A 23,123-nucleotide genomic window follows, 5' to 3' on the forward strand; every position below is an offset into this window, starting at 1 on the left:
CGTTCAAAATTCTTTTTTTTTTTTTGTTTCTGTAATATTTTTGTAACTTTGCACATTTTATCAATCATGAGCAATCCTTTAAGAAAACAAATTAAAAATCTACGTTCAAACATATTTTAAAGAATTTGATGATCTTTAAACAACAAAAAAAAATCTGAAATATTTCTTGTGCATATCCATTCTTTCCATCCTGAACTGTTTTTTAAAATAGTTTGATGACCATAATTGTCAAATAATCGTCTTTGAACGTACTTTTTGAATGTACTTTTTTAAAAGTGAGGTATTCGAAAAATTTAATCCATTTTTTCACTGTCCTTCACTGTCCAATCTAAATGTTGTGTTTGCTTTTATTATCTATTCGACATCATGATTATTTACCTTTTGTCATTCAATCGTTCTTTTAATCAGGTTCAATGTGATTCCGTATTAATTGCTTTAAGCTTATTCCAAAATTCAATAATAATGCCTAATCATAATGATTAAATCAAAAGTAAATTGTAATTTTCTTTGTAGTTTTTTTTCTGAAGAATTGATTTTTTTTTCTGTTAATAATTAATAATCAGATCAAATGTTGATCAAAAAAATAAAGCAACATTTGGCACACTAAGCTGGATGATGTATTAAGTCTGTTTTTTGCTTTTCCTATATCAAAACATTTTTGCCTTCCTCACCGAGGTAAGGCTATAATCCTGCTCTAAAAATGAACTTCGTATAAAAACGTCGTAGACCCACCTTCATGTATACATATCGACTCAGAATCGAAAACTGAATAAATGTCTGTGTGTATGTGTGTGTGTATGTGTGTGTGTATGTGTGTGTGTATGTGTGTGTGTATGTATGTATGTGACCAACAAACTAGCTCATGTTACTCGGCACTGGCTGAACCGATTTGACCCGAACTTGTGGCATTCGACTTGGTTTAGGGTCCCATAGATCGAGTTTTATACAGATTGAAGTTTCGATAAGTAGTTCAAAAGTTATGTATAAAAATGTGTTTTCACATATATCCGGATCTCACTTAACTGTATGTAAACTATGTCCGGGTCCATCATCCGACCAATCGTTGGTTAGGTTATCAAAAGACCTTTCCAACGAGTGCAAAACATTGAAGATCTGGCAACCCTGTCTCGAGATATGGCCACTTAAGTGATATTGATGTACTTTTTTGAAGCCGGATCTCACTTAAATGTATGTAAACTATGTCCGGATCCACCATCCGACCCATTGTTGGTTAGCTTATCAAAATACCTTTCCAACGAGTCTAAAACATTGAACATCTGGCAACCCTGTCTCAAGATATGGCCACTTAAGTGATATTGATGTACTTTTTTGAAGCCGGATCTTACTTAAATGTATGTAAACTATGTCCGGGTCCATCATCGGGCCCATCGTTGGTTAGGTTATCAAAAGACCTTTCCAACGAGTGCAAAACATTGAAGATCTGGCAACCCTGTCTCGAGATATGGCCACTTAAGTGATATTGATGTACTCTTTTGAAGCCGGATCTTACTTAAATGTATGTAAACTATGTCCGGGTCCATCATCGGGCCCATCGTTGGTTAGGTTATCAAAAGACCTTTCCAACGAGTGCAAAACATTGAAGATCTGGCAACCCTGTCTCGAGATATGGCCACTTAAGTGATATTGATGTACTCTTTTGAAGCCGGATCTTACTTAAATGTATGTAAACTATGTCCGGGTCCATCATCGGGCCCATCGTTGGTTAGGTTATCAAAAGACCTTTCCAACGAGTGCAAAACATTGAAGATCTGGCAACCCTGTCTCGAGATATGGCCACTTAAGTGATATTGATGTACTCTTTTGAAGCCGGATCTTACTTAAATGTATGTAAACTATGTCCGGGTCCATCATCGGGCCCATCGTTGGTTAGGTTATCAAAAGACCTTTCCAACGAGTGCAAAACATTGAAGATCTGGCAACCCTGTCTCGAGATATGGCCACTTAAGTGATATTGATGTACTTTTTTGAAGCCGGATCTAAAAAATAGATGAAACTTGTGTACAGCCATTGTTGTGAGGAAGGCTCCAACCACATAGGTGGATTAAGTTAGTTTTTTCCATAAGATCAACAAAGGGAATTTGCATGCTAACTTAAATTTGAGCTTTTTTGGCCAATTCAATTTTTTTATGAAATTTATGTCCCCTCCCTATTTTTTTTAAAGAAAACTTAAAGGGCAAACAATTAAAGTTGAAAACGAAAAAACTTTTTCAATCTAAATTCAATGAATTATTTCAAATACATCTTAAAGCGCTTATTTCTGCATTTCTATCCTAAAAACTAACTTAATCCACCTATGTGGTTGGAGCCTTCCTCACTTATTACCAACAATTGCTGATATGATGGAATTGTACAAAAATTTCATCTATTTTTAAGATCCAGAATAAAAAAGTACATAAATATCACTTAAGTGGCCAAATCTCGAGACAGGGTTGCCAGATCATCAATGTTTTAAACTTGTTGGAAAGGTCTTTTGATAACCTAACCAACGATGGGTTGAATGGTGGATCCGGACATAGTTTACATACATTTAAGTGAGATCCGGCTTCAAAAAAGTACATAAATATCACTTAAGTGGCCATCCCTCGAGACAGGGTTGCCAGATCTTCAATGTTTTGGACTCGTTGGAAAGGTCTTTTGATAACCTAACCAACGATGGGTTGAATGGTGGATCTGGACATAGTTTACATACATTTAAGTGAGATCCGGCTTCAAAAAAGTTCATCAATATCACTTAAGTGGGCATATCTCGAGACAGGGTTGCCAGATCTTCAATGTTTTGGACTCGTTGGAAAGGTCTTTTGATAACCTAACCAACAATGGGTCGGATGGTGGATCCGGACATGGTTTACATACATTTAAGTGAGATCCGGCTTCAAAAAAGTACATAAATATCACTTAAGTGGCCATACCTCGAGACAGGGTTGCCAGATCTTCAATGTTTTGGACTCGTTGGAAAGGTCTTTTGATAACCTAACCAACAATGGGTCGGACGGTGGATCCGGACATGGTTTACATACATTTAAGTGAGATCCGGCTTCAAAAAAGTACATAAATATCACTTAAGTGGCCATCCCTCGAGACAGGGTTGCCAGATCTTCAATGTTTTGGACTCGTTGGAAAGGTCTTTTGATAACCTAACCAACGATGGGTTGAATGGTGGATCTGGACATAGTTTACATACATTTAAGTGAGATCCGGCTTCAAAAAAGTTCATAAATGTCACTTAAGTGGCCATATCTCGAGACAGGGTTGCCAGATCTTCAATGTTTTGGACTCTTTGGAAGGTCTTTTGATAACCTAACCAACAATGGGTCGGATGGTGGATCCGGACATGGTTTACATACATTTAAGTGAGATCCGGCTTCCAAAAAGTACATCAATATCACTTAAGTGGGCATATCTCGAGACAGGGTTGCCAGATCATCAATGTTTTGGACTCGTTGGAAAGGTCTTTTGATAACCTAACCAACGATGGGTCGGATGATGGACCCGGACATGGTTTACATACATTTAAGTGAGATCCGGATATATGTGAAAACACATTTTTATACATAACTTTTGAACTACTTATCGAAACTTCAATCTGTATAAAACTCGATCTATGGGACCCTAAACCAAGTCGAATGCAACAAGTTCGGGTCAAATCGGTTCAGCCAGTGCCGAGAAACATGAGCTAGTTTGTTGGTCACATACATACATACACACACACATACACACACACATACACACACACATACACACAGACATTTGTTCAGTTTTCGATTCTGAGTCGATATGTATACATGAAGGTGGGTCTACGACGTTTTTATACAAAGTTCATTTTTAGAGCAGGATTATAGCCTTACCTCAGTGAGGAAGGCAAAAGGCACTCTAAACTCTTAAAAAATGAATGTAGAGACCACAGACGTAAAACATTAGGTAACAAATTCATAAATTAATTGAAATGTTGTGAACTTTGGCAGTAAAAAACTGTTATAATGTATAAAACGTTTTATGATACTTTATGAGACAGAAATGAGAAAATAATGCGTGTGTTCTCCCTCCCCCTATTCTCTTTTTTTTTTAAATAAAATTTGTAATAGCTTTGACAATTCATTACATCAATTAGCTGTGTAAACAATTTATTTCTGTTAAAGCTTTGAAAACACAAATGGACTTCTTAGATTTTAACATTATTTGTAGCGGCCTCAACAAAATTTAGCAAAGAAAAATGTATTACTAAAATCAAATAATTCTAGAATGATTCAAAAAGAACATCTGGCAACCCTGCCCCACAGAAAATCCTCACCTCAAAGCTCATAGACACTCAGAGAAGCACCCATCACTGAATCATAAACAAACCTTCCCCCATCACACTTGTCCTTCGTCCAGTCCGGCAGACCCTTCACCCCCCAAAAGTATCCTAGAAAATCACAAACCCTTCGACCGGGCAATCACCAAAAACACCGAATGCGATATGTTGTGTGTGCGCTCACGTTTAAGGGAAAACTATCCAACCCCACATCGTTTGCACGAGTGTGTGTGTTTGTGTGTGTGCGTGCACATCAAGCTGCTAAACAATTTAGTGATTTATATTTACATATTATTTGGAGAATTTTCCGAATTTAACTCGCTTTTCCCGCCTCCCGCCTCTCCCTTGGATTCGAGCAAAATGCCCTTCCCACATTTTGAGAGGGGGGGGGGGGGGCTATCGTTTTACGCAATTTTGGCATTTCACCTATCTATCACTTTGGGGGTGGAACTAGGGGTGCTCTCGCTCTGCGTAGGAATGTAAGCGATTTATTTCGGAATGCTTTTGGAAAGGATTTTTTTAGGTTCAAATTTTTTTGCTGTCCGATATTATTGGCAGGTATCGTCGTCACCTGGCCGAAATTCGGGCATTTTAGTGGTGCGTTCTGCGCGTGGGAGTGAGAATTTAGCCGCGGGAGGAACGCATTTTTTTCCCTAGCTGGGTGGAAATTGTTTTGATTGAGAATTTTGTGCGTTGTGCAGTTTGCCTGCTTTCAGGAGCAATGCAATTTTGCCAACAGATTGACATTCGTTTGAAAAGGTTACGCAATTTTGCAATCGGACGAACTGGCACGGCTGGATTTAGTTAGATTGATTTATTTTGGATCAAATGGCAACAAACACACAGAATGTCTTATCTAGGAAAATACCTAGTAGGTGTGGCCTCATTGTAGAGCACACGCCGAGCGAGTGTTTTTGGAGGCATAATTCCAGATTTTTTTTTGGAGGATTGATAAGATAATGAGTCACTTGGTGGAATTAAATAAATAATTTTATTACGCCGCAAACACTCACTTGAGTGGGCGAAATTTTGATTGCATTCCAAAACTTGAAAAAATATAAAATTTCATGAAAATATCCATTCTACCAAAATGTCGTTACACGGAAAAGTCAATATCGACCACAATAACAAACTCGAAATGACCAAATTATCATCAATTTATCGTTTTCTCCCCATTTTCCCACACACCGACAGCACCTTGCCAAAACGACACAAGTGCTCATTTATTGAAAAACTTTTTTGATCTATGACTGATATCAATAAGGCGGCAAGAGTCCCTCCAAACTTCAGTCGTTCAAGTCCCGACCCCGGGAGCAAAGGATACACCCATCACCATCATAAACATATTGTTTCTCCAAGCATCCGGCGGGTTCTCCCCGATCCCGGGGACTACATTCCTGAAGAGTGGAAAGCGATTCACCTAGCAGTGAGGTGGAACCTTTCTTGGATCATGTTGGTTTAGTTGCAATTCTTAAATTACGGTTCAAATTTAAATTACTTTCATTACCAAGCTGAGCAGTTCTCTCAGATTTTGGTCATTCGATTTTTTTTTGTATTTTTTTTTATCCGACTGAAACTTTTTTGGTGCCTTCGGTATGTCCAAAAATGCCATTTTGCATCATTAGTTTGTCCATATAATTTTCCATACAAATTTGGCAGCTGTCCATACAAAAATGATGCATGAAAATTCAAAAATCTGTATCTTTTGGAGGAATTTTTTGATCGATTTGGTGTCTTCGGCAAAGTTTTAGGTATGAATTTGGACTACACTGAAAAATAAATGATACACAGTAAAAAAATTGTGATTTTTGATTTAACTTTTAGTCACTAAAACTTGATTTGCAAAAAAAACCATATTTTCATTTTTTTCATTTTTTGATTTGTTTTAAAGGACATAAAATGCCAACTTTTCAGAAATTCCCAGGTTGTGCAAACAATCTTTGACCGAGTTATGAATTTTTTAATCAATACTGATTTTTTCAAAAAATTGAAATATTGGTCGCAAACATTTTTCAACTTCATTTTTCGATCAAAAAAATCTTCATTTGCAATCAAAAAGTACTTCAGTGAAATTTTAATAACGTGTCATCCCACATATTCGGAACACCCACAAATTCGGAACACTTTTGTGGTAATTAGTCAATAGAATGCAAAATGCAACTTTTCCGCCGACCCTGCTATTTTTAAGGCCTTTATTTGGACATTCTCTTGCTATTTCACTAGTAAAAGTAATAATTTTTAAACAAAAACTGCATTTTAAGACTATTTTATCCAGAGCACCAAAACACTACCTCCAAATTGCCTGTTCCATGATTGTGGGATGTTATTGTGTCTCCCACAATTGTGGAACACCTGATTTTAACTGATATTTTCACAAAAAAGTTATCAGACCATTCATATAACATTATTAAGCATGAGTTTCGTTGGTTTCAGAGTGCAAAGTCATTATTTTGTAAAAAATAAGTACTCCTGGAGAAAAAAAAAAGTTTGTTTACATCGTAAGAAAAAAGTGTTCCAAATTTTGTGGTTTGCAAGGGTCAATGTTTTTCTTTGAAATCTTGATATAAAACGTAAAAATGTACAGCCGGTCTATACATCAATCGAAAGATCGCAAGAAAAGCTTTCACATGAAGGTAAAAGCAAATCATTATGTTCAATTTTCGATTTTATATGATTTGTTGAACATTGGCCGATCTGTAAACTGTTCCGAATATGAGGGATGACTGTACCGTTTGCAAGATAAAGCCTTTTTTAAGTAACTTTTTTGAAAATAGTCGCAGTTTTTCATTTTTTTTTAAATTAGTGAACATGTTTGCCCACTTTTTAAAAAAAAATATTTATGAAGAGCTGAAAAAATTCTCTATACTTTGCTTTTTTGAACTATGTTGATACGGCCCTTAGTTGCTGACATATTGCCATGCAAGTGTTTAAAAACAGGAAAAATGATGTTTTCTAAGTCTCACCCAAACAACACACCGTTTTCTAATATAGATATCTCAGCAACTAATGGACCATGGATTTACAATGTTAAAATATGAAACATTTGTGAAATTTTCCGATCTCTCCGAAAAAACTATTTTCAAATTTTTGAAACCAAGACTAATTCTTTTAAAGGGCGTAATATTAAATATTTGCCAAATATGGCACATATATAAAAAAGTGTTTTTTGCAATTCAAGTTTTAGTGACAAAAAGTTAAATAAAAAATCACAAAAAAAATTACCGTGTATCATTTTTTTCAGTGTAGTCCGTATCCATACCTAGGAGAGTTTGGGGTAATATGTGGGGGTAATTTGGACACCCCTTTAAAAATCACGTTTTCTTCGGATATAAAGTGAAACGGCAATTTAAGTGATAAGGCTAGTACTAGTAATGGCCTCGGAGTATGGGCAAACCAAAAAAGTCGGAATAGGTTAAGTAGTTTTGGTATAATATGTAAAAGTTTCCAAAGGCCGGTTGGCACTGCCTTAAATTCTAATATTTGAAGGTTAGGAAATAAGGTTTTGCAGGAGTTATATGGCAAAAAAGTGGACATTTTTTGTTTAAGGGGGATGCTTGGACGATGCCTGAGATATGTACGTATAAAAATTGTGCATTTTATCCATTTTTATCATCAAACATCGTAATTTATGATAGAATATGCTATGGGGGTAATTTGGACATGGCTTGTAGGGTAATTTGGACATACTTGAAAGTCTACCTGTCAGGCAACAAAAAAGTAACTTTCATGGTTGGATGAGTTTTTAAAGGGATTTAGATAAATTTAGAGGGATTTAATATGTCAAAACAATCAAAAATGAATGTGAGCAATGAACTTTCACAAAACCCCTATTTTTTAATTTAGATAAATTTATTCCAATATTCGAATTGATGAAAATCTGATTACTGTACATTTGGCGTTCAACAAGACTCTAATGTTGATTGCTTTTAATTAATTTCTTTAATATTTCTAATTTCTATGCTGGTTTACAATAATATTTAAATTTGAAGGGCTACATAATGTAAAATAAAAAAATGATATTTTCAGGCTAATAAATTCTATATAAAGATTGATTTATATAAACATAAACGATACCTTAATCACTAAAAACAAATATAGTGTGCCTGATCCAGAATCAATGTTTAAATCATTTCAGTATTAATGATTAAATTATGTATAATACACTGAACTATTTGTTATCTTCCTATTGAATTATAGTTCCATCACAAAATCATTATTTAAACCTTTGATGAAATATTGTGAGCAACACTTCAAAATATAAAGCAATTACAAAACCAGGTTGAAGGATAAAAAACATGCTCAAAAAATCAAATGTTAAACTTATTCTTCAACATGTGTCCAAATTACCCCACAAAAGGTGTTCATATTACCCCACAAGGTATGTCCAAACTACCCCAAAGGGGTGTTCATATTACCCCCACACAAAAATGTGGGGGTAATTTGGACACCTTTTAACTTTTGCGATAAAAATGGGGTTTTCATCAAAATTTATCGAAATAAACTACATTTTTCCATCAAATATGGTCTCTATTATCCTCTGGTGTCATCCACATTTCTTTAAAATATCCATACAGCCCGTAACAGTGCAATTTCCTTAGGGTGTCCAAATTACCCCACACTCCCCTACAATTTTGCCGAAAACACCAAATCGATCAAAAAATTCCTTCAAAAGATACAGATTTTTGAATTTTCATACATCGTTTTTGTGTGGACCGCTGCCAAATTTGTATGGAAATTCATATGGACAAAATAATTATCCAAAATGGCTTCTTTGGGCATACTGAAGGCACCACAATAATAACAATAATAAAAATTCTAAAAATAAGACCGATTTAGTAGAGAATAGCTCAGCTATCGGATCCAAATCTGTATCATTCGTTCAGCTAATTTTAAGCTTTTCCTCAGTAAAAACTAACTTAATCCACCTAAGTGGTTGAAGCCTTCCTCTCTTATTACCAACAATGGCTGATATGATGGAATTGTACAAAAATTTAATCTATTTTTTAGATCCGGAATAAAAAAGTACATAAATGTCACTTAAGTGGCCATATCTCGAGACAGGGTTGCCAGATCTTCAATGTTTTAGACTCGTTGAAAAAGTCTTTTGATAACCTAACCAATGATGGGTTGGATGGTGGATCCGGACATAGTTTACATACATTGAAGTGAGATCTGGTTACAAAAACGTACATAAATATTACTTAAGTGGCCATATCTCGAGACAGGGTTGCCAGATCTTCATTGTTTTGGACTCATTGGAAAGGTCTTTTGATAACCTATCCAACGATGGGTCGGATGGTAGATCCGGACGTAGTTTACATACATTTAAGTGAGATCCGGATATATGTGAAAACACATTTTTTATACATAACTTTTGAACTACTTATCGAAACTTCAATCTGTATAAAACTCGATCTATGGGACCCTAAACCAAGTCGGATGCAACAGGTTCGGGTCAAATTGGTTCAGCCAGTGCCGAGAAACATGAGCTAGTTTGTTGGTCACATACATACATACACACACACATACACACACACATACACACAGACATTTGTTCAGTTTTCGATTCTGAGTCGATATGTATACATGAAGGTAGGTCTACGACGTTTTTATACAAAGTTCATTTTTAGAGCAGGATTATAGCCTTACCTCAGTGAGGAAGGCAAAAAGGCAACAAGAAAAAATAACCCCCAAAAAGAACAACATTCTTCATCCCGATGAAGGGACACAAACCCACCACAGCAAGCTGCCCGCCGGAATGCCATCAAATAAATCGTCCCAACTTTCGGGTCGGGCAAACCACTTCTGGTCTGGCCTAGGGACAGGACCGGAATGGGCCAAGTCATGCTAAGAAGAGAGAACAAAAAAAAAAGACAAAGGATAACGCGCGGAGATCTATCGGAGGAGGACGAGCCACCACAGGAAAGCAAGTGTTGATAAACAAGGTGTTTTTCGGGAATCCCTGGGGGAAAATTCTGGTGTATTAAGGGGGATTTCCCCCCTCCCTTCGTAATGGGGTGTAATAATCTGCCGCACATTCCACTTGTTGGACTGATGAGATTTAGAAAGTTGTTCTTTTTTTTCGGAATTTATTAGATGATTTAGGAGAAGCCTTTTTGAAGAAGATTTATATATAACGGAATTTTTCGTTAGATAATAATGAGGCTATGAAATTCCTACTCCAAAAGATCTGAAACTTCTCGTCTCAAGAAATGCTAACCATGGTTGACTGAGATTGAACTTAAACCAATTTGTTTAAAGATTATCTTGACATTAAACCAAAATTGTCGATCACTGATATCAATCCAAATCAAATTTCACGTATCACCCACCATAAATTAGGCCATTGTACCTTGAACAGAACACCCTCAATTCCCAATTTCAACTCCCTTCACATCAAAATCCACATGTCCCCTTACTCATGGATAAAAAACACAATTTTAAAGCGGAAACCCACCATCAGACCACGACAATCGCGTTGTTTTCCGGAACACGTGCGTTCCGGAAAAATTTCACCCAAAAACCTGACGAGTTATGTCACCGAGAAGAAAGCGCGCCTTCCCCAATTTCTAACCAGAAAAACAGCTGTGAGAGACTGTCATGTGGCTGGTGTTCAAAGGTATGTCATCGTCTACGTCGTCCACCCTTCGATATCCGGAGCCCGCTTTCATATTGGCATTTCCGCCGACCAATTTGGTCGGGTTCTCCCCTGCACCAATGACATTCGCGCGTTTTTCCGCCAGGTTTGCGTTTCGACTCACACATCCAAGTCGGTGGTGGTGGCTTTTTTTGTCACGAGAACTTCAAGAGGGACCTAATTCAACCAGCACACTGGTTGGCGAAATGTGGGACGATACTCTACACATGTCCACATGTCCCCGCGGACTGTCAATCTGATTTATGCACTTTTCCGCGCCGCACACGTGTCACCACCTCGCAACTGTCTTTTTTTGGTTCGTTTGATTCGTTTGGTTTGCTGAGGGGAATCGATTTGATTCGCATTTATTTTTCTGTCAACCCGCGCGCGTGGAAATTTGTTTACATGTGATACTCTTGCCCATGTCATGTGGATCGCTTTTTTTTGGGGAGAATTGACAAAGGCGGTGATTGTTTGAATTAGGGGAAATTGGCACACCTAATACGTGTGTGATTTTGGCCTCCACCTACGCGAACTATTGCATTTTTTTTTTTAATGTGTGGAGGGAGGAAACTCGCACGAAAATTGGGAAAATCCGCGAAAAGTGGTTTCGATTGGCGTGTGCACAAAAATGCAATTGATTCGAATTGTGGAATAGAACTACCTTGCGTGATTGAGTTTTGATTGAATTGGAATTATTTTTGGTTAGCTTCAGGATGTCACCTTTTCAGAAAGCATTCCAACTCTAGGATATTCAAAACTTGAAATTGTGACCTACACGGTGGTTTGTAAGAGAGTCATTTTATACATTTACGAAAATCGAATAATTTATATTTTCTGGCATGAAAAAAAAAATCTGGTCAAATAAAAATTGAAAACCATTGGCTTAAATATTTCGACCCATATTTTTTGTGGTCTTAGTCCTTATTGTCGGAGATTGCAGGACATGCCCTCTTTTGAGCGAAACACACAGTAGTTAGTGTTATTATGCGCTAAAAGCTGATTTATTTCATTAGTGTTTGTTTACATACTAATTTTTAAAATAAATCTTACATAAGTGGTTTTCTCCTGCTTAATCTTCCTCCAATCAACAGTGCAATCTTTCGGCTGGGCGCTGTTGCTGTAAATTATGGTTTTACATAAAATAATTAAATTTTTCACCTCAGTCAACTTACAGCGAATCAATAAATGGGCAATTATTATTGCTCCCAATTGTGCTTCTTAACCTTCTGCGTGAAGAGAAATATTTTGCCGCGATCGGCTGACAACTTTTGTTCTCTTGTTCTTCTGACATAATGACTTTTGCCTAAATATAACCCTTCTGATCGGCCACTGTAGGCCCGCTGCCGAGGGGTATTCGATCGGTAGAATATCCCGTGAAATCCGTCGCAACAGTCCTATCCGAAACCAATTTTTTGACATTTGAAAAAAAAATCATATTTCCTGAACGGCTGAACCAACTTTATGAAAAAGAATGGTGATAAGTTCGACTTCTAATGAAAAATACGCAAATGTTTTGAAATTCTTTTTTAAAAGGCGAGCAGAAATTGGTTGAGACGTTCCGGAGATATGATTTTTTAAGAAATGTTTTTTTTTCTTAACCCTCTACTGACCAATTTTTTTCGAATTTTTTTCCCCCGTGTTCAGGAGGTCATTTTGAGCATTTTTTGTTTTTCGAATAACTTTACTTTTCATTTTTTTTTGTTTAATGTTAATGGTAATACTTAAATTTGCGTTTATTTGTTTAGTTTATTAATTTTTTCATATTTTTAAGGTCACTTTTTCAATTTTTTGCAATTTTTTCACATTCTCTAATCTAATGGCAATATTATCATTTAAATATTACTTAAAATAGAAAATGATAGAAAAATAACACAGCCAAACAAACAAAAAAAACATTGCCAAAATCACACAAATTAAGTCAAACTGCCAACCCTAAGATTTTATGAAATTTTCAGAGTTTTTCTTTCCAATGCCTTTTATAGATCAAAAATTGGTTGAAAATTTGTTTTTTGGCAATTTTTTAGTTCGAAGCCCGTCTAAAGCAGGCATGCCACATTTGCAGATTTTCAACGCAGGCTCAATGCTCAAATGTATTGTTTAAATATGTTAATTGTTGATTTCCTATAAAATTATTTGCTCACAAAAAAATAAACGTTTTACGGTTCTTATGATGAAAAAGTTTTTTTTAAATAATTTTTTTAATCAAGTTTTTATTTTTTCCATTTAATTTTTCTTTTATTTAATTTGCCAACACTAGGTGCACGATGGAATTGCATGCTGTCCCCCTAGTCTTAGTAAACAATGTCTTATGAGTTGTATTTCAGTAAAAAGTTCGTACAAATCTTTGTCGAGACAGGTTTAGTAGGTTTTGAGATTAGGCAAAAATCACCCTTTTTGTAGCTACAAAAAAAAATTTCATGGCATAACTTTAAAAGTACTTCACTAAATAGAATAAAATTTAATAAGGTCTTAGGGGACCCCAAAAGGAACAGAATAAGGCGGATCCGGCCAAAATCGGTTCAGCCAGTTCTGAATTAATCGTGTGGAAAAAAATCATGTCTACACACATCCCCACAGACATTTGTTCAGAATTTGATTCTGAGTCGATAGGTATACGTGAAAGTATATCTAGGAGGTGTATTTAAGAAGTTCATTTTTCGAGTGATTTTATAGCCTTGCCTCAGTGAGGTGAGGAAGGCAAAAATATATCTAACTATGGTGGCACGCTCACTTTAACAGTTCTAGACTAATATTTGAAAGTGGCGTATCTCTTATAAGTTTTTTGAGAAAATGATTCCAGAATGCTTATTTTTTCATTTTAAACCGATCGAAGAAGCTGATTGCTAAGAGACAGCCTCTTAAAGTTTAAATTATGTAAACATAAGTTTTTCTGAATGTTTTCTAATTAGCCCTATTTTATCATCTAGCGATATCTCTGAAGTTACATTGAAAATTGAACCAATAATTTGCGAGATATCGCAAATTTAAAAATAAGGGCTAATTTTGTGACATTGAGGAAACCCATTTTTTACAAAATTATCTTTTACCTCAGCAACCAGCTTCCCAAAAAACATATTAAAAAATATTTTAATGTACTGTACTGCCCTTGTTCGCATAAATGTCCCATATGCAAAAACAGCATGTTGAGAAAAACGCATTTGAAGATCGTCCTAAACATAAGGCTACGTGTTAAGTTTTCGCGAAAAAAAAACTGGATTTCCTCCTGATTTCTGGAACAAAGTGGTTCAAAATTGTGTGATCTTTCAAAAGAGCCAATAACATCCAGTACTTTGTTCCAGAAATCAGGAGGAAATCCAGTTTTTTTCGCGAAAACTTAACACGTAGCCTTATGTGCGGGACAAATTTGCCTGGCGTTTTTTCTCAACATGCTGTTTTTGCATATGGGACATTCATGTGGACATGGGCAGTGTAGAACTGTACAAAATTATCCCTGCTTTCCAAAAATAGTGTTTGCAGGTAAGCTTTTCTAAATAAAGTATTATGTATAAAGTTACAAAAATTGATTTTTTTTTTTTTTTTCAAAAAACTTTATGAATTTTTTTGCCTGCAAATGCCTACACAAGTCTTTTTCAAGTGCAAATTTAATTTTGCTACCAGAAATGATTTTTGAATTTTTGTTTGACAGTAGTTTTGACCCTTCCCTAAAATCGTTTTTTTAAACCGGATTCAGCACCAGCCTAAACTTTAACGCAAAAAAGAATCCTTTTTTTAATCCCTTAAACATATCATAAAATTTCTAAAAAATCACAATTCATAAAATTCCTAACAAATAACTATATGGGGAGTTAAAAAGTCATTGATTTGTTTTTTTTTTTTCGTGTACTAATTTTTAATAAAAAGTACTAAGGCCAAAGCAAAAAACATCACAATTTTAAAGGAAATAGACCCCTAACCAACTGAAAACAATTAGAAAAGCATTTTCCTGCGTTTAAAATCATATTTGTCTGGAATCGATGAAAAAATATTTTCATTTTTTTTTTTGTGGAATTCCAATGTACAAGACCGCAAAAATATTTTTTTCGGCCAAAATGGAGCTTAGTGACCTTAAAAAGATCCAAGATTCGGAAGAGCATACAAGTTTGAATGCAAGTTGAATTTCAGAACTATGCAAGAATTGCATAACTCGCAGGCGCATTTGGAGTGAAATCTTACATTACCTCGCTAAAAAAAAAGCCTGGGTGACTTAGAATAACAATGCAAATGGTAGTTACCACTATGGTGGCTCCTAAGATCATTAATCGTCCCAAAAACCGTCCAACCTCAAGCGAAACATACTTGATGATACCGGGGAGATTTTCGCTAATGTTTTCAAAAAAGTGGACCATCAACCAATCCCGTCTTCCAAAATCCACGCAATGTAAACAATAACAAACACGTTTTGTTTGTTTGACCGTTCTGTGCATTGTCCCGATGTTTGGTTGAATTTGATTGGCGGAGTTATAATTACAAATGTTTACGGTAGTCAGGCATGTACGTGTGTCAAACTCGTTTTAACCTGAAATCCCACTGCTTTTTGTCACACTTACATCCATTTCCAGGGTGTGTCAAGATAGCACGCCAAGATTGAAACTTCATTACTATGAGGAGTGAGAAAAATGCACGGAGTTTTTTCGGATATCTTTGTAAATACCAGGATTGAAATCAAATTTTGGGGATCTGTAAAGGTCAAAAGGTGAGGCAAAATGGCGTTCTTAACTCAAATTGTCCCAAAATGCACGTGTGACAAGTTAGCACGACAGAGATGATATGCAATTTCCCCAACTAAAAAAGTGAGTATTTTGTACAGGAACCCATTTTTTTCGTGAAATCCTAACAAGTAACCTTATGGGTGGAACGATTTTCTCTAAAGCCTGTCACGACCGACCTCGTAACAGGTCCTCAATCCGCTTGAATGACTCTATCGGCTTCACACTTCAACTCGACCATTTCAAGCTCTGCCCACAAAACACGCCACACAGTACACAGTTCCACGCTCTGATTCCACGCTGCTCCGGATTCCTCAAACGATCCTCGCACGATGGTCAATTAAAGTGAGAGTGAAAAACGCTGAATTTCGAGTGACACGCACCCACACTAGGACCAACCGTCCAAGGCCGGTCACGGCTCCGCGCGAGAAACGCTCTGTTGCATGCCATTTTCCAACCAACCGACTATCGGAAGGTAAAAATTAAATTATAATTTACCAACCCCTCTCTTTGGAGTTGCGTGGCCGTCGGCACGGAACCGGCCACATGGTTCGAGGACCAACCAGGGTCCCGTTTTTTTATTATTGAGATTTCATCGGTTTCGATAAATTCCATGGCCCACTAGGAGCAGGTGGGTTCACCGGGGGGAGGTGGTCATGCGAATGGTTTCGTGAAAATTTAACAGGACATTTATTGTTACGAAGTGGTCGTAAATGGCCCCTTAATGAGTGTGAGGTTTTCCGAAAGCTGTTGTTGTTGTGTGCTGTTGTTAGGAAACAATTGCTGGATGTAACCAACGTCCCGGTACACGTGCTCGCGGGGTTCACGCGTACACCGGTGTGGCAATTAGTGTTTACATAACTGTTGAGTTGGACCGATTTATTTTATTGGTGGTTAATTTATTGCTTGTTTACAGTAGTATATTTCGTTTCGGTGTGGCGCACGTTTTGTACTTTGGGTCGCTAATCAGCTGGACGGGATCAACCCGAGGTGCTTTAACCTGCCGGGGGGTATCGATTTCGAAAGCGTGTAACTTTATGGCCAAGATGGTAGAATTTAGTGCTTGAAATGGCATTTATTTTTAGATTACGCTTGTTAGTTGGATTTCACATTGAACGCCGGAAATAACTTACAATTGCAAATCAACTGGTGGTAGCCACGAAGAAAACTATTTAATCGATATTTGTACGTGACCACCAGCTTCTATTTGAAAATGTGAGCAGCAGGACAATTATAATTTCACCAACTAACACTGTTTCAAAATACTTTTAACAGGATTGACAAATTATAAGCAAAAAGCATCGTATCTTGTCTTCAACTTGATAAACGTTCGAGCTAAGCCTAAAGGTAGTTCAAACAGAAGCGTTTTCTTTCATCTTACAATCCAAAAATCAATCAAAAGAATCCTCTTCAAACAGCCTCATTCAAGCACCGTTTTACCCGGAAAAAATGTCACCTCGTCGACACCCGAAAAAAAAAAAAACAATAAAATAAAGCAAATTTGCATTGCAAAAGTCTGGTGTCCCTGGGCCCAAGAATATCCTGGCTATCGATTTTGCAACCCGCACCCACTCTCGCTCTCTCTTCCTCTCTCCCAGCTCGTGCACACGAAAAAAAGAAGAGGACCTTCCACCTCGTAACCGCCACCCACCAGAAGCCAGAGGAGGACGCCCCCCCCCTCCGCCCAGGCACGAACGAGACAGAACGAGTCCTTTTTCGGATTTTCCCACGCCCGCCGCAGAACCGACCCCAACCGGCGACGACGACACGAGGAAGAAGAAAACCCCGAAAAAGTATGTCACTCGTCCTCGTCGGTGGGGGTGGCGTCGCGAAAATCTTCAGAAATTCCAACCAGCAAACAGACACGAAACCTGTTGGTGGCCAACGACCAGAGGGCTGGCCTGCTTCCTGGGCCGGAAAGTGGTGCCGCCATATGGTGGACGTGAGTTTGTGTGTGAGTCCGGTGTGTGTCCAAAGATGGGCAAGTTCAAGGAACTTGGCGCAGGAAAAGGACCTTCTGGTTTTTTTTTTGTTTGAATAGGGGGTCGAATTTTTGGAACGGCTTGAAACAAAGTTCAAAACCGCCTTTCTACATAGTACGGTTTCAAGATGTTTGTTTCAAAAAGTAGCAGTCAAAATTGAAACTTTGTTTTTGTTCAATCAGAAAACAGTGTGACATTCAAATAGAGCTATGGCAGGATACTATCAACAAATTAAAGGTTTCTGTGTCGGAAAACTGGGTAAAGATTAATATGCATAACTAATATAATTTAATATAATCTTTGATTTGTTTCAACTTCTTTGGAAGCTCAAGAAAATAATTTATAATGAGTATAAAATTGAAAAAATAAATTCCAAATAGGTTTTTTTATGCGAAAAAAAATCCGTCAATATCTTGATATTTTCAAAACTAATGACGCGAAATTTAATTTAAACCATAAATTACATTTTGGTTGATTCAAAAAATAAATTCATATATGATGGCCGCATCAAGATCACTTTCACATTACATGGCGGTTTAAAAAAAACGTGTTGAAATGGTTTTTGGTGCAAACCCTGCTCAATCGATTTCCAAGCAATTTTACACGAAAATATGATTTATATCGGATTTTGCCAAATTTGCGATGTGGATCCATTTTAGCCAACAAGGTAATGTTTGGGTTAAAGCAATTGTTACGAATTCTGATTTTTTTAAAGAAATTTAGTCGTATCAATAATCACAAATCAGATTACTGCACTAGAAATTTGTATTAAAATTACAAATTCTATACCAAAAGAAAAACATCAAAGTTGTGATATATTTTAGCAGCAAATTAAATAATTTAAGCTATCCAGCCAGAACCAAGAGATTTGGTTCTGTAAAGATGCTCAACATAGATGTAATCAGAGAACTGCGATATTTTTTAAATCGAGGGGATGTGGAGTTTTAAGAACTATGAAATAAATTATCATGAATAATTATATCTAAAATAAAAAAAAACTTAGCTATTCCGTTTCAAGATTTGTGCAATCAACTTCAATCTGAAGAAAATGTTACTTATTCTTAAATTTTTAATAATTTCTCATTAACAAAGTTAACACATCAAGAACAAACGTCAAACATGATAAAAATGTGTATATCAATCTGTTAAATTAGACCTAATCTAAGCAAAGTTATTAGGATTCTAGGATATAGCGAATTTCCTGGACAGTTTACGTCGTAACAGGCATTACAATCTAAAACACTTTTATATTTATTTATTTATTTATTTATTTATTTATTTATTTATTTAGAGCATGCATTTGATGAATAATTTAAAGCATATTCGAAATTGTTAACTCGATGCCCGTGTGCTCTCTTATAATATCTAAAAAGAAATCCCAGCAAGCATAGTACAAGAGAGCACACCGGCAACGAATTCATAAAATAAACGAAACTCGAGCGAAATCCTTTAAAAGTGTTTGTTGTGACCAAAAAAAATGTGTAAACTCATCCTCATATTTTCATTATTTAGAACACGAAACAAAGTTTAATTTAAATCAATCATTGTATCTTATTATTGAACCCCAATGCTGAGTAGGTGGGACAAAAATATAAAAAAAAAATAATTTAAAGCCTAATAATCAAATTTGTGAAAGCTAGGGAGTCCCATTATCCCAGGTTTTTAATTTACCGCGAAATGGTAAACAATCATAGAATTATAATAGATAATCTACACTTCAATCGAAACAAGGCCATCAGCTTTTTTCAATAGCTTAAAAAAAATTAAAAATAATTATTTATGGATCTTTGTTGTGCTTTGGATTTAGAATCAACCCCAATTTTTATTCAAGTGTGATTAAAATTATGTTTATTTCTATTGTTTATTTTTTTATATGACACCATCACAAAAGTTCCTACACTAGAAGACTAGTTCCTTTCTTGACCTTATACCTTTCCCAAAACCGTCCAACTCCAAGTGAAACTTACTTGGGGGACACCGTGGAGATTTTCCCTTGCCCCCTTAAAAAAGGGAGCATCAACCCTTCCTGTCTTCCAAATCCTTTTCCTTGTCCGTGGTGGAGATGGGAGCGGCTGGCAATGGATGGCTGTCATGGTGGTGAAAATCTGGTTCAGGTGGAACTGGTTCTATTCCCAATTATCAAGCCCTGGGGCTTAGACAATCTTCACTTTACATGGCGAAATCCAGTCTGCAGACTTGCAGACCGCTAAAGTCACCGTCTCCTAACGAAGCGACATGATCACAAAAGTTTAAAAATTTCTTCGAAACTATCTTTGAAAAACAAGAAACGAAAACAAATAAAATGATACCAATCAATGTAAGATGCTTGATAAATTCAGAATCTCATGTTTCATTTAAAACATTTTTTACAAAATATCTCTAAGTCACTACCCCCAACTAGGGAAATTTGGGACTTCAGTCTGAATAGGTACTGGAGATTTTAGAGCAATTAATTTGGAAATCGGTTTACTAATTGTTTTTTTCTGTTCCTGCTATATCCGAAATCAATAAAAAAAATCAAAACATTGTCCAAAAAATTTGGTCTTATATATCTTATATTTTTTCTTAATTTGTTACTTAAGTCCTGAGATGCCGGTGTTTTATGAAAAATAGTTAAATATGATATTTTTTTAAAAGAATAAATTCATAAATATACGTAAATATATGCCGGGACCGTGGTGTAGGGGTAAGCGTGATTGCCTCTCACCCAGTCGGCCTGGGTTCGATCCCAGAAGGTCCCGGTGGCAAATTTTGAGACGAGATTTGTCTGATCACGCCTTCCGTCGGACGGGAAGTAAATGTTGGCCCCGGACTAACCTAAAAAGGTTAGGTCGTTAGCTCAGTCTAGGTGCAGGAGTCATCTCCCTGGGTCCTGTCCTGGTGGAGTCGCTGGTAGGCAGTTGGACTCACAATCCAAAGGTCGTCAGTGCGAATCCCGGGGTGGATGGAAACTAAGGTGTGAAAAGAGGTTTGCAATTGCCTCAACAATCAAGCTTTCGGACACCTAGTTTCGAGTAGAAATCTCATAATCGAGAAAGCCAAGGCAATGCTGTAGAGCGAATAATTTGATTTTTTTTATTTTTTGACGTAAATATAATACAAAGGCTTTCAAAAATAAATAAAATTTAATAGAAAATATTTACAACGCTGGTCATTTAACGGATCTGCCATCTAAAATTTTTAACAATTTTCCCTAATAAGCCAAAATAGTGCTGATATAGGCAAAATACAAATTTTAATGCATTAAAATTCTTATCGACTACACAACCAAAACTGAATTTCTAGACAACTTTTTATAAATTTAAGAATAACCATTTTTTGGTGTTGTCAATCAAAATCTAAAGTTTTGCCAGTAAAAATTTAACAATAAATTTAATTCATGAAAATCTAACACAGGTCTACTAAAATCAGTTCAACATTAGGGCTAAGAACTTGAGATAAAATTTGTATTGGATTTAAACTTCCATAATTATACCTTACTATCATAATTTTTAATCACAAATTACCACAACATATTAAAATGTGATAACAGTTATTGTACTAATTAACTGTCGAATAATAACTAAACATTCGTTAACAATAATTCTCAATTTTGACTTATGGTTGAAAATATAGAAAATTGTCAAAGAGTAAAACAATATAACCGTTTGTTTGAATACGAAAAAAAAATATTTATCATATTCAAAACAGTTTGAATACTTTTTTTCAATAAAAATACTAAATTTAAAAAAAAAATAATTTTATGAGCTGGTGTTGACCTAATTTAGTTTCATCAAAACTGTGTGTCACAAAATTTTACATAAGAATCTCACACTTGATAATGATCCGACAGGTCACCTTTTGGTGGAATTTTTTTCCGATACTTTTATTGCGATTTTTTATACATACGATCGATATACGATCAACATAACCCTTGAACCATAACTGATTTATCAAAAAATTGCCACAGTTACTCATTTTTACCTTGAGAATCAACCAAGGGAGCTCATTAAAATTTTACAAAATTTTCAATATTTTTTTTTCATCGTACCGGTCACTTAAAGATAAAACAGTTAAAATTACGAGCGATCAAAGAAGGGTTCCTTTTTTAAAACAGCAAATAAAAAATGCCCAAAACCCCGGTAAAGACAAACTATTAAATCACTTCCACTCTCACTTACGATATTGCTGGTTAATTACTTTCCGGAGGCAATTTTTCTTGTCTTCCTTTTCGCTTTTCCCACAGTTTACTTTCTTTCTCACAATTTTCCCTTTGTTTTTTCTTTGTCTTCACTTTACAAACCAAGTGTCACAATACGACTATCCACCCCCGTTTTAATTTCCAAACCTTTTTTTCTCTCCCTCGGAAACACTTTTTACGACCTATCGCGCCACTTATCTGCCCCTTTTTCCGGCTTTATTTATTTTTTTCTCTTCCAAAGCGTTGCTGTACTTTGTTTTATTGTGGTTTTTAATTTAATTTGCCACCATCACTCACCGGGGTTTGTTTGATTTTTTTTCCTTCTTCGCTTTTCACCACAAACGGTTAACTTAAAAGGGCTTTCACTGATTAGCGAAATTGTCCGCGCGATTAGAATCTTCTCCCGGTTTGGTTTTAATTTTCGGGGACACGCACCCGTCATTAATTAGTGGGGGTGCTGCGAAACGGGCATCGATGGGTGGAATTTTTCACCTTACCCACGGGGGTGAAAAGTGGTGCCCCATTAGATCAGAGTTGGTTAATGGGTGATTTACGGTAGCTTTTAGTGGAATGTTTTACACACTTGGTTTTGCACGACACCCAACTTGAGGAAATTAAATGTGACACTTCGTTAAAACACCGATTTTAACTTTATTCCGAATATTGCTTTAAGTTGTGGGTTTATCTTATGGTGCTTCAGAGTTCACTTGTGCGTGAGTTCAAAATCTAATCTCGATACTATTTTTTTCATTTCATAGTTTCTATTCTTTTGATTCACTACGTATTTAATACTTTTCTAATCCTGGTTTTGAGTAATCTGAAATAAGATGTTTTTTAAAGTATTTTTGCTTAAATTTTTGTTAAACCATTCAAAGCAATTTTTCAAAACTATGAACAATAATAAACGAATGGTTATTCAATTCTTTGATGAAATTAATGAAACTGAAGAATTAATTACACAAAAAAAATCATGATAATATTACATCTGAGAAGGGGTACATCATTTATGTCAGGAAAAATGTGTAATTTTGCCTCTGAAAATGTGTAATTTTACCACTTTTCTGGTGTAATGTCACTTTTATAGCCTGTATTGAAGTAAAATTACTTCATAAAAGAGGTAATATTGAACGTTCTAAAATTACACCTTTCAAATTTACACAATTATTGTGTATGTCAGGAGTAAACAAAAGAATTTAATTGAATTGAATTGAATTGAAATGGAAAATAAAAAAAAGTGGAAAACTGATGAAAAAATAATTGTTGTACCAAAACTTTACTATTTTTTGTAAATATTAATTTTAAA

At 35.8% G+C, this 23,123-nt stretch overlaps 2 protein-coding genes across 16 annotated transcripts in view; both read right to left on the reverse strand.

The window, feature by feature from the left end:
* LOC119768863 (putative cyclin-dependent serine/threonine-protein kinase DDB_G0272797/DDB_G0274007) overlaps window positions 1-22,320 on the reverse strand; it is a 46,420-nt gene extending 24,100 nt beyond the window's left edge. Inside the window, exon 1 of the mRNA XM_038260383.1 lies at window positions 21,801-22,320. The gene's annotated coding sequence lies outside the window, so the exon portion shown is untranslated. The remainder of the gene's footprint in view (window positions 1-21,800) is intronic.
* LOC6035297 (calmodulin-binding transcription activator 1) overlaps window positions 1-23,123 on the reverse strand; it is a 380,289-nt gene that overhangs the window by 182,452 nt on the left and 174,714 nt on the right. The gene's annotated exons all lie outside the window — the stretch shown is intronic.

Source organism: Culex quinquefasciatus, chromosome 3, assembly GCF_015732765.1.
Source record: "Culex quinquefasciatus strain JHB chromosome 3, VPISU_Cqui_1.0_pri_paternal, whole genome shotgun sequence".
Classification (NCBI taxonomy): Eukaryota; Metazoa; Arthropoda; class Insecta; order Diptera; family Culicidae; genus Culex; species Culex quinquefasciatus.